Source organism: Triticum dicoccoides, chromosome 6A, assembly GCF_002162155.2.
Source record: "Triticum dicoccoides isolate Atlit2015 ecotype Zavitan chromosome 6A, WEW_v2.0, whole genome shotgun sequence".
Taxonomy (NCBI): domain Eukaryota; kingdom Viridiplantae; phylum Streptophyta; class Magnoliopsida; order Poales; family Poaceae; genus Triticum; species Triticum dicoccoides.
In genome coordinates, this window is record NC_041390.1 from 603082744 (window position 1) to 603095475 (window position 12732).

A 12732-nucleotide genomic window follows, 5' to 3' on the forward strand; every position below is an offset into this window, starting at 1 on the left:
GCCGCTTCGCCCAGATATGGGCATAGGTGTCTTCGCTGGTGTCGGTGTCAAAACCGGCGGATCTCGGGTAGGGGGTCCCGAACTGTGCGTCTAGGCCGGATGGTAACAGGAGGCAAGGAACACGATGTTTTACCCAGGTTCGGGCCCTCTTGATGGAGGTAAAACCCTACGTCATGCTTGATTAATATTGATGATATGGGTAGTACAAGAGTAGATCTACCACGAGATCAAGGAGGCTAAACCCTAAAAGCTAGCCTATGGTATGGTTGTTGTATGATGAAGTTGTCCTACGGACTAAAACCCTCTGGTTTATATAGACACGGAGAGGGTTAGGGTTACACAAAGTCGGTTACAATGGTAGGAGATCTTGAATATCCGCATCGCCAAGCTTGCCTTCCACGCCAAGGAAAGTCCCATCCGGACACGGGACGAAGTCTTCAACCTTGTATCTTCATAGTCCTGGAGTCCGGCTGAAGGTATAATCCAGCTACCCGAACACCCCCTAATCCAGGACTCCCTCAGTAGCCCCTGAACCAGGCTTCAATGACGACGAGTCCGACGCGTAGATTGTCTTCGGCATTGCAAGACGGGTTCCTCCTCCAAATTCTTCATAAAAGTTTGTAAACACCAAGAGTAGTGTCCGGCTCTGCAAAATAAGTTTCCACGTATTGCCATAGAGAGAATAATATTAACACAAATCTAATCTGCTGACGTATTCCGCAGCGTGACATCACACTACAGCCAGGCCTTTATTCGAATCGTTTTCACTTTTCCACCTCAGCGTGTTTTGCGAGGCAGTTTCCTTGGCACGTCTTGTCAAAGCAGAGATCGTGTCCCCTTTATTTACGGGATTCTCATCAATACAGCGTGGGTAACCCAATCGTGACCGTTAGCATGTCTTCTCGATTAAAGGCGAGTCCCAAACGGTTGCGGGGAGGGCTCCTGGTATTCAACCTCTTATAAAGAGACCAAGGCCTTACTCCTTTTCTCCAATCTCAAAACAAGTTCACCCGTCGCCTCGAGTTCCAACACCCTAGGCTCCAGATTCCAGGCGCTTCGGACCTTCGACAATGTCCGGTTCCGACCTTCAAGGCCGATGGATGCCCTCCTCCGTCATGGAGGAGGACGTGCTAAAGTTGAGAGAGGCTAAGTTCTTGACCGCCAAAATTTTGCATAGGTTGCCTGCTCAAAGGCAGGCTATTCCCAGTCCCCAGCTCGGTGAGAGCATAGTGTTCATGTCTCACTTCCTTCGGGGGTTAGGCTTCCCGATGGATCCCTTCGTGAGGGGGTTGATGTTCTATTATGGGCTGGAATTTCATGACTTAGCTCCGGAGTCCATCCTCCACATTTCCTCATTCATCGTTGTGTGCGAAGCGTTCCTCCGTGTTACTCCTCACTTCGGATTATGGCTCAAGACTTTTGGAGTGGAGCCGAAGATGATCGAGGGACGGCACGCAGAGTGCGGAGGCGCTGTCATAAGTAAGAATGTTGATGCTCAATGGCCCGAGGGCTCCTTTCAAGAGGAGCTCGGCTTGTGGCAACGAGAGTGGTTTTATATCACCGCTCCCAGGAGCACCAAGTGGGTGGCGCCTCCTGCCTTTCGCTCGGGTCCCCCACCACGACTAGCGTCATGGGTCAACAAAGGATTAGATTGGGGGTTATCCAAAGACGTGCCCTTGTTGCAGGGCCGCATTAGGGATCTCTTAGAAAGAGACCTCAACCTGGTCAAGGTGACGCAGGTCATGCTGATTCGCCGAACACTGCCCGGCAAACGTCGCTCCCTTCGTCTGTGGGAGTTTAATCCGGAGGGACCACGAGCTCTCCAGCATTTTATGGGCGCAACGCCCGTGGAGATGTATAAAATGTTCTTCGGATCACAAGCAATGTGTCCGGATTTGACCGAGGACGCAGGTTTAAGCTGCAATCGCCCGGATACTCAAGTAAGTAATCTTGTGCCCGGACTCGCTATCCGTAAAATTGTCATAAATTCGCCCCTAAAAGAGATGTCCTTTTAAACAGGAGTGGATAGCGAAGGCAAAGCTGATTAGGTGTCCGGCTCCCCTTCCTGAGACCAGGCCGGATCCCGTGCTAGTCAGGATGTTGAAGATTGTGCCTTTGGAGGGAAGTGAGGGGGAGAACAAGGAAACTATGGCCTCCTCGAAGGAGGCTGCTCCGAAGGGAAGAACCGACAATTCCTCTCCTAAGGGGAAGAAGAGGGCCGCCTCTGACGACCCGGAGACCATGGCCTCAAAGCAAGGGGAAAAGTCCTCGTCAGAGGGTCTGACGCCGGGGAGATCCTCGGCCGAACTACGCCCTCAAAGGGATCAGCCCTCCAGCGAGCCGTAAGTGGAGAAAGATTTTCCTTTAGAGGGATGAGAGAAATCCTTGCTTTTTATCTGAGAAGATTAACCAAAATTTTACTTTGTAGCTCGGACCTCAGCCCTTCTCAGTAGAGCTCGTCTTCGGGGAATCTTCTTTCGGAGATGATAGAGAGTGGAATGCCTCCCCCTACCGTACCGCCTGGCGAGGCGGGCGACCCTAAGGTGTTGTCGCGGAGGGTTTCTCCGAATCCGGCAGGGGTGGAAGGTGGCCATATGTCCCCCCAAGGTTCTCCGCGTCCGGCCTTTGATGGAGGTCATAGGACGAGTCCGGCACCGTCCAATGCGCGGTCGGAGGAGCTGATGATTCTGCTGGGGCGAGCTTCTATCTCAGAGGAGCACCGTGCATTGATGGGTACGGTGATTGGAAGGATTTCGTCCGCGGAAAGCGGATTGCACGAGGCCGTCAGAAGTTTGCTGACGGGTTTTGATGTACCTTTGATAATGTATTTCTTTGTCAGTTGTGCATAAACAAGATGCGCCCTATGTAGATAGTAGCCCCTAAGACTCTGTGCGTTGTCAAAATTGATGGCGCGCAGAGGATCATAATCCTAGGTCTAAAATGTCGCCTTTGTATACAGGTGGCGAAGTTTCCGGAATCGAGCCGAACTGATGATTTTGCCGAACTAAAGCGGCAACTTGACGTGGCAGATGCCGACATCGCGCTCGTCAACGAGCGGCTTGATGAGGCTCAAGGTATGCAATTCCTCGGGCGGCATCTGGTAAGAGGAGCTTTATGCCAGTATCTTACAATGTGTGTGCTTGACGCAGATGGTGCGGCCGCCATGGAGAGTCTTCGGGCGGAACTTGCCCGAGCTAAGGAACAAGCCAGGAAAAGTGATGCGGCTGCCGAGAAGGCCCTTGAAGAGCTGAGAGTCGAACAGGCTGCTCACTGCCGAAGCAAGAAGGAGATGGCCGTGATGGCCGTGATGGCCGTGAAGTTAAAAAGTGTTGCTCACCGTTGCAAGTTTCTTGAGAAAGAAGACCGGGCGAGACAGACGGACTTAGAGAAGGCCGTTGCTGATGCCAAGGACGCTCGCTCTGCGATGAGAGCTGCGAAGGAGGAGCTGCGTCAGGCCGGACAGATTGCGGCTGGAAAGCCCTTTATGCTGCGGAGGAAGTTTTGCGATCCGAAGTTTGCTCCGTTGGACCGGATGTGGAGTGCAGAGGACACCTATCTGGATTTGGCAGCAAGTGCTGCTGATGTGACCGAATACTTTCGAGATCAAGAAGATCGCGAAGTGGAAAGGCTTTTCTGGTCGAAGTTCCAGAATCCAGAGCATCCACTAGCAGTGGACGATCGTCTGGTTCAATGGGCCGAACTGAATAGATTGTCCGGACTCGCCATGAAGTGCGTCATGGGTCATCTATGGCCGGGGAGATCGGAGCCGAAGAGTTATTTTAGCTTGGTGCAGCAATTCCTTGACGCGGTGCCACGTATCAATGCGATGAAGAGGTCAGCATGCATAGAGGGCGCGCGGATGGCTCTTGCCCGTGTCAAGACATACTGGGCAGAGATGGAGACCTCCGTTGTTGCATCCCGAGATTCGGACAAAAGCCGAGTACCCTCCGAGCACTATTTTTAGGAAGTCCTTGAAGGCGCTCGTGTAATAGGGACGCAGTGCTCGAAGGATGCTATGTTCTGATAGCATATGTAATTATAAAGCAGTATTTTGATGAATTGTAGTAGCCTTTTATACTTGTGCCTTCAAGTATTTGGAACACCTCCTGTGTGGCCGTTTTAAGATATATATACAAAATCTGAAAGATTGCAGTCGTTGGCTTCAGCCCCCACTCACATAGTGTGGGGGTGTTCGCAGAAGGCGCATTTTCACACTTAATCCAACGTCTTGGTCCTACAAAGGAGGTGATAGCGCAGCGAGCTAGGCAACCAGACTATAATGCTTTAACACTTTCACTTAGCCATAGGAGCTTGACAATGGGACTATTTAGGTAGCCCCTGGTGGCGACTGCGCTCGCCCGAATTCGGGGTGCGTATGTGCCTGGCCGGGAAACGGCCCTTCGTTAATGTGGAGGAATCCTACAGATTCCGGAGAGTCATCGAGTGGTTGACCAGTCTCACGCCATATCATGACAGTCGGTTTTCGGCTTTCTCTACTGAGGTGCTCGCCTGGCCGAACCAGGGCACAATCGCAGTAGTTCTCCTGGTGCCGCCTTAGCCGATAGAGCGGAACGTAAGGCGGCCGAACACAGGAGCTGGGCAACCCAACATTTGACCAAAATCATGACTCGGAGCTGATGCATATAAGGCCAAACTCATGACGCCGAACACTCCCTAAGGTATTCAGTCTTTATGAGAGTGGGCGAGGTAACGCTCTGAGGTATAAGCCCCTAGTGTCCAGGTACGCGCAAGAATTCTAACGTGGCCACATGCCAAAATGCCAGCCTCCTCCTTGGTCATAGAACCAGGGGATGTGTATCAACAAGAGACAGTAAAAAAGGTTTACGCAGGGTCTTAATCTGAAAAGAATCCTTGGAACGGGTCCCTATTGCACGTCCACGCCTGTGTCTCCGTTGTGCCGTATCCTGGACGGGCGCAGCACGACGTTCATCTGTAAAAAGAGAGCAACTAAGTTGAAAAAGGGGCATGCCGAACAAAAGTTATATGAAATAAACAAAGTGTAAAGTAAAATATGAAAAATTGAGCTTTATTGTCTCTTATTTTATACGTGTGAAGCCCCTAGTGCAGGGGTATATGGCCACTAAGCCTTTATCAACGATACTTTTGTGCCGGACTCGTCTATCCGTGTCCGTGGTTTTAATAACCTGTTCCGATGTTCTGGCTAGTGAAGCCGTTGTATTGTGGGGCTGTTAAAGCGGCCACACAATCCTCCGCTTGGGGGAGGTGTTCTCACTGCTTCCCCTTTAAGGAGATGATGCCGCGTGGACCGGGCATCTTAAGCGTAAGAGATGCATAATGCGGTATTGCGTTAAAGCGGGCGAAAGCTTCGCGTCCCAGTAGTGCTTGATAGCGACTTGAGAATGGGACGATGTCGAAAGTCAGCTTTTCGCGACGGAAGTTATCGGCAGAGCCGAAAATAACCTCAAGCCGGAGAAAACCCATGCAATGGGTGTCCGGACCTGGCATTACTCCTTGAAAGGAGGTTTTGCTGTGGCAAATTCTTTTTGGGTCGATCCCCATGTGGCGGATTGAGTCCTGATATATCAGGTTGAGTCCGCTGCCACCGTCCATAAGGACATTTGAAAACTGGAGTCCGCCAATTATTGGATCAAGTACCAGGGCAGTCCAGCCTGGGTTCCTGACACTTCTAGAATAATCCAGATGATCGAAGATGATTGGTTTTGACAACCAGTGGCGGGATTCCTTTGGGATAGGCCGTGGGGCGCGTACCTTTATGGGCGCCGCATGTTTTGTTATGTGAAGTAAGTTTACTATTTTTACTTCTTCTGGGAAATTCTTTTGTTTCCTGGTACTCTGCTTTTGGGGTTCGTCCTCGTCTTCGCTTGGTGTGTCGAGCCCCTTGTGTTCGGCGTTGAGTCTGCCGGATTGTTTGAAAACCCAACAATCTCTGTGGGTATGGTTAGCAGGCTTTCCGGGAGTGCTGTGTATTTGACATATCCTATCCAAGATTTTGTTTAGGTTGGATAGGTCGTCCCTGTTATCTTGGAGAGGCGGCTTTTTCTGATTCTGTCGTGAGCTTTTGAATCCGGCGTTGACTGCCGTGCTCTTCGGACTTTTTTCCTTAGTCCGGCGACGGTCCTTATTACATCGCGGTTTTCCGTTTCCATCCCTAGTTTCGGATGTACTTGGGTCACTGGTGCTGCATCTTGCCAACCAGTTGTCCTCTCCTGCGCAAAAGCGGGTCATGAGGCTTGTTAGTGCGGCCATTGTTCTTGGCTTTTCTTGGCTGAGGTGTCTGGCGAGCCATTCGTCTCGGACATTATGCCTGAAAGCCGCTAAGGCTTCAGCGTCCGGACAGTCGACTATTTGATTCTTTTTAGTAAGAAATCTATTCCAGAATTGCCGAGCTGACTCTCCAGGCTGTTGAGTTATGTGACTAAGATCGTCTGCATCCGGAGGGCGGACATAGGTCCCTTGAAAATTTGCTCGGAAAGCGTCCTCGAGCTCTTCCCAACTTCCAATTGTGTTTTCAGGAAGGCTTTTGAGCCAATGCCGGGCTGGCCCTTTAAGCTTGAGGGGTAAGTATTTTATGGCGTGGAGGTCATCTCCTCTAGCCGTATGTATGTGGAGGATATAATCCTCGATCCAGACTCCAGGGTCTGTTGTTCCATCATATGCCTCTATGTTTACGGGTTTGAATCCCGCTGGAAATTCATAATCCAGGACCTCATCGGTGAAACATAGGGGGGGTGCGGCACCCCTGTATTTGGGTGTGCCGGATTCTGGTAATGGCTTTATTGCATTGCTTGCGAGAGCTTGCTTTCTTGACCCGTAAATGGACCTGGCTGGGCCATGATGCGAATCCTTAAGTGGGTCGCATGCCGGCTTAAGTGCGGCGCTGCTTGCCGCTTTATGCTGGCCATGGGGTCGTCTATCTGACCGTGTGGCTTTCTCACTTTTGGAATGCGAGGGCTCTAAGGCCTCCTCGTCGAATTCAGGCAGTAGCTTTCTCTTCCGATAGCTTTTGGTGTGGCGACTGTCGCCGTATTTGTCTGTGGTATTGATTACTTTACTCCATCTGATCCCGAGTGCATCTTCTGCAGTTTTTAGCTTCCGCTTCTGCTTTTTCAGGCTGCGTGCAGTTGCAACGAGCCATTTGTGGAGGTTCTTCTGCTTCGTGGGCTTGTCCGGCGTAGGGTCGTCCGGAATGCCATTTTCACCGGGGGAGGGATGTTTGGTTTCTCTATCCGGGTTGTCCTATTGGGACGGTTGCTCTAAGGCATGCTCGTTATCTACCGGCTCATCCTGCTCTATGGCTGGGTCTTTGTCGAGGCGGGGCTTGGGTCGGCGTTTACGCCGATGCTTTGATTGTTTTTCGAGAGATCGATCCCTCTTTCCATCCCCGTTTTCCTCGTTGTTGCTTCCTTTAGGGGTATCCACCATGTACACATCGTGAGATGAGGTGACTGTCCAATGCCCTATAGGCGTTGGTTCTTGGTTGTCTCCTGCATCGTCGTCCATACCGTCGATTGAAGGAAATATGCCCTAGAGGCAATAATAAAGTTATTATTTATTTCCTTATATCATGATAAATGTTTATTATTCATGCTAGAATTGTATTAACCGGAAACATAATACATGTGTGAATACATAGACAAACAGAGTGTCACTAGTATGCCTCTACTTGACTAGCTCGTTAATCAAAGATGGCTATGTTTCCTAACCATGAACAGAGTGTTGTTATTTGATTAACGAGGTCACATCATTAGTTGAATGATCTGATTGACATGACCCATTCCATTAGCTTAGCACCCGATCGTTTAGTATGTTGCTATTGCTTTCTTCATGACTTATACATGTTCCTATAACTATGAGATTATGCAACTCCCGTTTGCTAGAGGAACACTTTGTGTGCTACCAAACGTCACAACATAACTGGATGATTATAAAGGAGCTCTACAGGTGTCTCCAATGGTAGATGTTGGGTTGGCGTATTTCGAGAATAGGATTTGTCACTCCGATTGTCGGAGAGATATCTCTGGGCCCTCTCGGTAATGCACATCACATAAGCCTTGCAAGCATTGCAACTAATGAGTTAGTTGCGGGATGATGTATTACGGAACGAGTAAAGAGACTTGCCGGTAACGAGATTGAACTAGGTATTGGATACCGACGATCGAATCTCGGGCAAGTAACATACCGATGACAAAGGGAACAACGTATGTTATTATGTGGTCTGATCGATAAAGATCTTCGTAGAATATGTAGGAGCCAATATGGGCATCCAGGTCCCGCTATTGGTTATTGACCAGAGACGTGTCTCGGTCATGTCTACATTGTTCTCGAACCGTAGGGTCCGCACGCTTAACGTTACGATGACAGTTATTATGAGTTTATGCATTTTGATGTACCGAAGATTGTTCGGAGTCCCGGATGTGATCATGGACATGACGAGGAGTCTCGAAATGGTCGAGACATAAAGATTGATATATTGGAAGCCTATGTTTGGATATCGGAAGTGTTCCGGGTGAAATCGGGATTTTATCGGAGTACCGGGAGGTTACCGGAACCCCCCGGGAGCTATATGGGCCTTAGTGGGCTTTAGTGGAAAGGAGAAAGGGGCAGGCCAAGGTGGGCCGCGCGCCTCCCCCTCCCCTAGTCCTATTAGGACAAGGAGAGGTGGCCGGCCCCCTCTCTCTCTTTCCCCCCTCGAGGAATCCTATTCCAACTAGGATTGGGGGGGGGGGGAATCCTACTCCCAGAGGGAGTAGGACTCCCTTGGCGCGCCCTCCTTGGCCGGCCGCCCCCTCCCCCTTGGCTCCTTTATATACGGAGGCAGGGGGCACCCTAGGACACACAAGTTGATCCTTGAGATCGTTCCTTAGCCGTGTGCGGTGCCCCCTGCCACCATATTCCACCTCGATCATATTGTAGCGGTGCTTAGGCGAAGCCCTGCGACGGTAGAACATCAAGATCGTCATCACGCCATCGTGCTGACGGAACTCCTCCCCGACGCTTTGCTGGATCAGAGCCCGGGGATTGTCATCGAGCTGTACGTGTGCTAAGAACTCGGAGGTGCCGGAGTAACGGTGCTTGGATCGGTCGGATCGGGAAGACGTACGACTACTTCCTCTATGTTGTGTCAACGCTTCCGCAGTCGGTCTGCGTGGGTACGTAGACAACACTCTCCCCTCTCGTTGCTATGCATCATCATGATCTTACGTGTGCGTAGGAAATTTTTTGAAATTACTACGTTCCCCAACAGTGGCATCCGAGCCAGGTTTTATATGATGATGTTATATGCACGAGTAGAACACAAGTGAGTTGTGGGCGATATAAGTCATACTGCCTACCAGCATGTCATACTTTGGTTCAGCGGTATTGTTGGACGAGACGACCCGGACCAACATTGCGCGTACGCTTACGCGAGACCGGTTCCCCCGACGTGCTTTGCACATAGGTGGCTTGCGGGCGACTGTCTCTCCAACTTTAGTTGAACCGAGTATGGCTACGCCCGGTCCTTGCGAAGGTTAAAACGGAGTCAAATTGACAAACTATCGTTGTGGTTTTGATGCGTAGGTGAGATTGGTTCTTGCTTAAGCCCGTAGCAGCAACGTAAAACTTGCAACAACAAAGTAGAGGACGTCTAACTTGTTTTTGCAGGGCATGTTGTGATGTGATATGGTCAAGGCATGATGATGAATTTTATTGTATGAGATGATCATGTTTTGTAACCGAGTTATCGGCAACTGGCAGGAGCCATATGGTTGTCGCTTTATTGTATGCAATGCAATCGCGATGTAATGCTTTACTTTATCACTAAGTGGTAGCGATAGTCGTGGAAGCATAAGATTGACGAGACGACAACGATGCTACGATGGAGATCAAGGTGTCGCGCCGGTGACGATGGTGATCATGACAGTGCTTCGGAGATGGAGATCACAAGCACAAGATGATGATGGCCATATCATATCACTTATATTGATTGCATGTGATGTTTATCTTTTTATGCATCTTATCTTGCTTTGATTGACGGTAGCATTATAAGATGATCTCTCACTAAATTATCAAGAAGTGTTCTCCCTGAGTATGCACCGTTGCCAAAGTTCGTCGTGCCCAGACACCACGTGATGATCGGGTGTGATAAGCTCTACGTCCATCTACAACGGGTGCAAGCCAGTTTTTGCACACGCAGAATACTCAGGTTAAACTTGACGAGCCTAGCATATGCAGATATGGCCTCAGAACACGGAGACCGAAAGGTCGAGCGTGAATCATATAGTAGATATGATCAACATAACGATGTTCACCATTGAAAACTACTCCATCTCACGTGATGATCGGTTATGGTTTAGTTGATTTGGATCACGTGATCACTTAGAGGATTAGAGGGATGTCTATCTAAGTGGGAGTTCTTAAGTAATTTGATTAATTGAACTTAAACTTATCATGAACTTAGTACCTGATAGTATCTTGCTTGTTTATGTTGATTGTAGATAGATGGCTCGTGCTGTTGTTCCGTTGAATTTTAATGCGTTCCTTGAGAAAGCAAAGTTGAAAGATGATGGTAGCAATTACACGGACTGGGTCCGTAACTTGAGGATTATCCTCATTGCTGCTCAGAAGAATTACGTCCTGGAAGCACCGCTGGGTGTCAGGCCTGCTGCTGGAGCAACACCAGATGTTATGAACGTCTGGCAGAGCAAAGCTGATGACTACTCGATAGTTCAGTGTGCCATGCTTTACGGCTTAGAATCAGGACTTCAACGACGTTTTGAACGTCATGGAGCATATGAGATGTTCCAGGATTTGAAGTTAATATTTCAAGCAAATGCCCGGATTGAGAGATATGAAGTCTCCAATAAGTTCTATAGCTGCAAGATGGAGGAGAATAGTTCTGTCAGTGAGCATATACTCAAAATGTCTGGGTATAATAATCACTTGATTCAGATGGGAGTTAATCTTCCAGATGATTGCGTCATTGACAGAATTCTCCAATCACTGCCACCGAGCTACAAGAGCTTCGTGATGAACTATGATATGCAAGGGATGAACAAGACTGTTCCCGAGCTCTTCGCAATGCTGAAAGCTGCGGAGGTAGAAATCAAGAAGGAGCATCAAGTGTTGATGGTTAACAAGACCACTAGTTTCAAGAAAAAGGGCAAAGGGAAGAAGAAGGGGAACTTCAAGAAGAACGGCAAGCAAGTTGCTTCTCAGGAGAAGAAACCCAAGTCTGGACCTAAGCCTGAAACTGAGTGCTTCTACTGCAAGCAGACTGGTCACTGGAAGCGGAACTGCCCCAAGTATTTGGCGGATAAGAAGGATGGCAAGGTGAACAAAGGTATATGTGATATACATGTTATTGATGTGTACCTTACTAGAGCTCGTAGTAGCACCTGGGTATTTGATGAAGGAAATATGCCCTAGAGGCAATAATAAAGTTATTATTTATTTCCTTATTTCATGATAAATGTTTATTATTCATGCTAGAATTGTATTAACCGGAAACATAATACATGTGTGAATACATAGACAAACAGAGTGTCACTAGTATGCCTCTACTTGACTAGCTCGTTAATCAAAGATGGTTATGTTTCCTAACCATGAACAATGAGTTGTTATTTGATTAACGAGGTCACATCATTAGTTGAATGATCTGATTGACATGACCCATTCCATTAGCTTAGCACACGATCGTTTAGTATGTTGCTATTGCTTTCTTCATGACTTATACATGTTCCTATGACTATGAGATTATGCAACTCCCGTTTGCCGGAGGAACACTTTGGGTGCTACCAAACGTCACAACGTAACTGGGTGATTATAAAGGAGTACTACAGGTGTCTCCGAAGGTACATGTTGAGTTAGCATAATTCGAGATTAGGTTTTGTCACTCCGATTGTCGGAGAGGTATCTCTGGGCCCTCTCGGCAATGCTCATCACCTAAGCCTTGCAAGCATGTAACTAATGAGTTAGTTATAAGATGAAGTATTACAGAACGAGTAAAGAGACTTGTCGATAACGAGATTGAACTAGGTATTGGATACCGACGATCGAATCTCGGACAAGTAACATACCGATGACAAAGGGAACAACGTATGTTGTTATGCGGTTTGACCGATAAAGATCTTCGTAGAATATGTAGGAACCAATATGGGCATCCAGGTCCCGCTATTGGTTATTGACCAGAGATGTGTCTCAGTCATGTCTACATCGTTCTCGAACCGTAGGGTCCGCACGCTTAAGGTTTCGATGACAGTTATATTATGAGTTTATGTATTTTGATGTACCGAAGGTTGTTCGGAGTCCCGGATATGATTACGGACATGACGAGGAGTCTCGAAATGGTCGAGACATAAAGATTGATATATTGGACGGATATATTTGGACACCGGAAAGGTTCCGGAGAAGTTTGGAGCCCCGGGAGGTTACCGGAACCCCCCGGGAGGTATATGGGCCTTATTGGGCCCATGTAGGAGGAAGAGAGAAGGAGCAAGGGAAGGGGGCGCGCCCCCCCAAGCCCGATCCGAATTGGGGAGGGGGGTCGGCCCCCCCTTTCCTTTCTCCTTCCCCCTCTTCCTATTACTACTACTAGTACTACTTCCTAATACTAGTACTCTTTCCTCCCCCCTCCAAATAAGATAAGGAAAAGAGAGGGAAACCTACTTGGAGTAGGTTTCCCCCTCCTCATGGCGCGCCCCCCCTAGGGCCGGCCACCTCCTCCCTCCCTCCTTTATATACGGGGGTAGG